The 6089-nt window shown below is 36.0% G+C and overlaps 1 long non-coding RNA gene across 1 annotated transcript; it reads right to left on the bottom strand.

Annotated features, from left to right (window-relative positions):
* Positions 1–3263: 3263 nt before the first annotated feature.
* Positions 3264–3690, bottom strand: LOC116405483. Its single transcript, XR_004218618.1, has 3 exons — positions 3572–3690; positions 3434–3484; positions 3264–3326 (listed from the first exon to the last, which is right to left on the bottom strand). It is a non-coding gene; the product is annotated as an uncharacterized LOC116405483 (long non-coding RNA).
* Between the last annotated feature and the right edge of the window lie 2399 nt (positions 3691–6089).

Raw genomic sequence — 6089 nt, forward strand, 5'->3', positions numbered from 1 at the left:
CTCTCTTCTTTTCAATTTATTTTCAATTTTTTTGTGTGCTTCTCACAGTGTATGCATAATCTCTCTTTTCTTCCTTCTCTTTTCCTTCTCCAATCAACTTCACCACCGTCTTCCACCTACACCGAACGTCAAGCAAATTTTTCCTATCGTCGCATAACCGTTAGCCCGAGTCACTCCAGTTCTGTCACGCCATGTATGTTTAGATCTGAATTGTTCGGTTATTTGTTGCACCGATCCGTCTCCGTTAGAATTTGATTCTCCACAATTTGGGTAAGTTATGGAATTTACATATAGAGTGAATTGAATGGATTAAATTGTTTGTGGAAGTGATTGATTTCTCTTCAATTATGTTTAGGTCGGTTCGTTGCACTTTAGTTTGAAAAAAGAAGCTTAAGTAAGGTTATAAGGTAAGGGATTCTCTACTACTGGACTCACCTATAGTTTTGAATTGTGCTGTCTGTATAGTTACCTCTGATTGAGTAAAGATGTCAAAACGATATATATACATATGGATGTAGACTTGGTGTTGAATGTATACTGTGAATGACTGAAAAAAAAATATATACATGGATTGATGTAGACTTGATGTTGAATGCATATTGTGATTGTCTGGGAATATATATATATGTATGGATGTAGACAGGACGACAATTGTAGATTGTGTTTGTATGGAATGTGGATGTGAACTTGTGATTGTCGTTTAGATTGGGTGTAGGTTATACTAAAGTAGGGCTGTGTACTGGTGAATTGAGGGGTGTTATAACTATATAGTTTGATTGACTGATGTATTGATATGTTACTGGCGGACATTGGGCTCAAGTGAGATAGGTTGACTATTAAGGTGTTAAGTGAAAGGATTATATGTTGAAGTAGCTGGACTATACTATGAATGAGTGTTAAGATGTTTAGAATGGATTGAGGGGAAAATTGTTAGATTTCTATTGGGTAGTTACCTTGCGGGTGTCCTACGGATCACCACCTGATATGTGCATCCTTCGATAGCACTAGATTGATATGTGCATCCTTCGAGAGCATTAGACTGATATGTGTTTCTGCAGAACAGTAGACTGATTTATGCGTCCTTTGAGGTGTTAGACGGATTATGTGTACCCTACGGGATCACAAGACTGTGACTGTGCAGGGTACTCCAATAGGAAGTTAACAGTTTCTTTTTCCCCTAATGGGACCAATAGCGGGTCTCTTATTGGGTATGTTTATACTCATCCTTTCATGTTTAACTATTTCAGGCAAAGGTAACAAAGGAGGTAGACCGACGAGGGACAAGAAGGAGACGTGATTGCCATAAGGGAATGTTCTTCAAATGCTTTCGCTTTATGTTTCTTGTTTTTCCTTTGTACATGAGGTTGTTTAAAAATTTTGTGATGGAACTGAGTTTACGAACTGTTGTTTTGTAAATAGTACTTTTAAAGTTTTGGTATTTGAAATAGGGCCTGAACTTAAGTTTGTTATCTTTGATCGTATGATTCAAGTGAATTTTACTATAATTTGTGTCAATCAAGGTCTCTTTGTCCAAATTAATGACTTCAACTTAATTAGAAAAGTTGGATCGTTACAACAAATTTAAGTATTAATGTAAGAATTATGTACTTCATTATAAAGATCGATAGTTTAAAGTTTTTTACGATAATTTACATCGAATTACACGATCAGTTACCACTATCAATAGAATCACTTACAAATATTAACACGATCGTGTACCGATAACAAGACGATTGTTTACACTATTCAATACGATCACCAATATCATATGATCGTGTACCCATGTCAACACGATAATTTATTTTAATCAATATTATCATTTACCGTTGTTAAATGGTCGTTTATCACGGTTAATACGATCGTTTAATGTATATTATTTCATTGCACGATCGTTTACTTATTCTTGCATTGTGTTTAGTATTATCATTTTGTACATTTTATTCTTTTATTCAGTAATAAATGTATATCTATGTCTATCTATTTCTTTCTATCCCAATTAAATACTTAATTTTTTTTTTTTTTTACAGATTATAATGTCTTTCCTATTGTTGTTTTTTATGGAGGTCAATGGAATGGATGTAATATTTATGAGAATTACTTAGTTGCTGAAATTTTGGTAGATGTCCGAGTCAGCTTTAATTCTCTAGTTGATTTAATATGTGAACATATTCAATTGGATGGATAAGTAGAATTATGAACATGACCGTTCATGAATACTAGTTGTCATATGCAAGCTTCTTCAACAGTAATTGACAGTTGCTTGATAGATGAGTTCAGGTTCATGTCTACTGATCGTTTCATTCCGAAAGCAATTGTGCATAAGGCATGTACAAATCTTGGAGTTAATATAAGTAGCAGAAAGCTTGGAGGGCAAAAGAACACATAGTAAAGATATTAAAAGGTGACACAGTTAAATCATACATGTTGATTCCAAGGTTCTTTGATAAATTGGTTGAATCTATCTCAGGTATAATGAGTTTCATATATAGAATGATGACATCAAATTGTGTAGACAGTGTAAATTTAGTTTTTAAAGATCTTAGAGAACTACCTGTAGCTACCATGCTTAGTTCAATTAGAGATGTATTGCAAAATGGTTGATGAAAGAAGTAAAGCTATTTTTACAATGAAGAGTTGTTTGACTTCTTGGGCTGAGAACGTGTTGCATTTAGAATAAAGTCAAGAATTTTATTGGTAAGGTTTTTTTTTTTAATGTTGTATCTCAGGTAATATGAATAGACTGCTATTTTTGTCTATTGATAGAGAATATAACAATTTATGTGCTTGTTTCAGATATATATAGAGATAGATAGCTATCAATGTCTATTTGTCTCTATTTGTGCATGCTTCTTTTTTTATAATTTTTCTATATTGTTTATGTATTAGGTTGATCCAATTAGTATGACAATACAAAGTAATGGATGATACAAAATGATAATGTGATTTATTTATATTGGTTCTAATTTGAAATATTCAAATTTATTTTGGAAATTAGTATAATTAGTATAATATACAGTGATACATTATAATATCAAGTTTATATTGTAACGACCCAACTTTTCTAAGTAAGTCGAGATCGTTAGTTTTTAACAAATAAAAGACTTTGATTAATATAAAACAAAACGTAAAAAAATTAAAAAAAAACATCTTCAAGTCAGGCCTGATTTTTAAACATTCAAGAAAACATAAAATAATACTAATTGCAACAAACGTTTGTAAACTAAATTTTTATCTCAATCTTAAATAAGCGGAAGCAATTACACGTTTCCTATGGCATCACGCTTCCTTCCTGCCCCTCGCCGGTTTGCCGCCTTTATTACCTTTGCCTGAAAATTAAACATAAGAAGGGTGAGTATTTTAAATACTCAGTAAGAGATAATCATTCAGACATACAATTCACAATCATAAGTGAGTCCAGTAGAAAATCCCTTACTTTCAAATTTGTTAAGCTCCTTAACCACGTTGAAGTCTATGAAGAACGAACCTAAACATTAAGACAATTTCTCAATAATTCCCTTCAACGCATCAGTCATTTAAATTCAAACCCAATGTGAATCTTTTTGCAACTTACCCAAATCTTCGCGAAAGAAATCGAGCAGTGGCTTTGCGAAGAGATGACGTGCGACGGAGAGACCGTATACAGATGGCCGGAGAGTCGCGCGGCAGTGCAGACAACGGAAAAGAAGGGATCGGCGGCGGCTGGCTTGGACGGCGGTTGTGAGCGGCGGACGTGGCGGTTACTGGTTCACACGGCGGCTCGGGCTTCGACGAAGACAGAACCGGCTGAGACGGCTGGGCAGCGGCGGAAGAGCAACGGCTGCAGCGGCGGAAGGTCTTGCGGTACAGATCTGGACGGCGGTCGCAAGGTGACGCGTACGGCGGCCGCAAGGTGACGCGTACGGCGGCCGCAAGGTGACGCGTACGGCTGCCTCGCGAACTGGCCGATGGTTGCAGCGACGTCCGGCTGGGTTTGGACGGAACGGAGAGGAAAAGAGAAGATGGAGATGGCCGACGGCGGTTGCTGTGCGAACGGATGGGGCGGCTGGCTGCGGTTGGCTGCGGCAGGACGGGAAGAAGAATAGGGAAATGGGTGGGCGGCTGCTAGGGTACCGGAAGGAGAAGAAAGAAAAATGAGGGAGGGTTGTGTGCGGCGCTCGCGCGAGAGGAAGAAGGAAGGAAAAAATATATTCTTTTCTTTCTTTTCTTTTTATTAAATTAAGTATAAAATAATATATATATATAAAATTAAAAAAAATATATATATATACATACCTTTGGGGCATTACATATATGTTAATGAAACTTTATTATATAAATTTAATTTAGTTATGAGATAAAGTTATATTAGAATATGATTCAAATTTAACTTAAGTTAAATATAAAATATTTAATTTAGTTATTAATTAATTAATATTTTAGTTTAATATTATTTAATTAAATTTGATTTAATTAAATTAAATAAAACTATAAGGTATTGGAGAGATATTCATTCAATAAGATTTAAATGAAATATTAATTAAATATGATTTAATATATTATTAACTAATTGATTAATGGTTAATTAGTCAGTTGATTTGAAACTTCTATTAATTTAATATTTTTAAAGTTAATAGAATCCTATGATTTTCTCCTACCCCGTCTCCTACTCAATGAAAGAAAGAGAGTTATAAATATGTAGAAGAAAAACAGCTTTTCTTAACCAAAATTTCTTTTATGCAAAATAGATTGTAACGACCTAATTTTTCGAATTAAGCTGAAGTTATTACTTTAAGACTAGATTCGTCCTTAACCATAAGACTTTATAATTTAAAAAAATATATTTTTTAACAACATTAAAGAGTTTTTATTCGGGCTCTATTTCAAATAAAATTTTGAAAGTGTAAAAGTATCGATAATAAAGAAAGTTCAAGAACATAAAAGTCGTTCAATCATGAAACCCAAAACAGTCTCAATTACTAAAGAAAACCAAAATAAAAAAAATATAAAGTATAAGCAATTGAAGGACATTTCCCTATGGCAGTTTCGCGGAAAAAGATTAAACATAAAAGGGTGAGTATAAACATACCCAGTAAGAGACCCACTACTGATCCTGTTAGAAGAAAAATAAAATTGTTAACTTCCTATTGGAGGTGCCCTGCACTTTAAAAGTTTTGTGATCATGTAGAAATACACATAATCAGTCCAATGCCCTAAAGGACACAAATATTAGTCTAGTGCTCTTCAGAAAGCACATGTAAGTCTAGTCTTTCGAAGAATGCACATGTCAGTCTATTGCTCTCGAAGAATGCACATGTCATTCTAGTGCTCTCGAAGATGCACAACAGGTTGATCCCGTAGGACACCTGCAAGGCACACTACCTAATCGACAAAGCTAACAATTTCCTTTAGTCCGTTATAAACATTTAATCAATCCATTCCTAGTATAGTCAAACTACTTCATCATTGTAATGCCCCAAAGGTAAATATATATATATATACATTTTTTTTTATTTTTTATATATTTTTATTTAATTTAAATAAAAAGAAAAAAAAGAAAATTCTTTATTATATATATTCTTTCTTTTCTTTTTTCTTTTCTTTTCTTTTTCTTTTCTTTCTCTCTTCTCCTTCCTCCCCGTGCGCCCTTCCCCTTCTCTCCGTTCGCAGCCCAGCAACCACCACCGCAGCCCAGCAACCGCCACCCCGAGACTTCTCTTCTTCCGTTTCTCTTTCTCTTTTCTTCTTCCGTCGAGCGGCCCGACCGACCCCCATCCGTTCGCAGCAACCGCCGACCTCCATTCCTCTTCTCCTTCCGTTCGCAGCAAGCCGCCAACCATCTCCCGCCGGCCATCTCCTTCTTCTCTTCTCCTCTCCGCTCCGTCCAAACCCAGCCTCACCGCCGCGTCTCCCCTACTGAAGCCGAACGCCCGATCTGCCGTCTCCATCTCCGGTTCGCGAAGCAACCTTGCAGCAGTCGTCCCGCGCGTCGATCTGCCGTCTCCATCGCCGGTTCTGTCTCCGTCGACCACGCTCCCCGCTCACAACCGCCGCTCCACCTGCTATCAACGTCGGCCGACTAGTTGCTGTAACCGTTCAGATTTGCTGTAACC

This window comes from Cucumis sativus, unplaced genomic scaffold (assembly GCF_000004075.3).
Source record: "Cucumis sativus cultivar 9930 unplaced genomic scaffold, Cucumber_9930_V3 scaffold109, whole genome shotgun sequence".
NCBI classification, from domain to species: domain Eukaryota; kingdom Viridiplantae; phylum Streptophyta; class Magnoliopsida; order Cucurbitales; family Cucurbitaceae; genus Cucumis; species Cucumis sativus.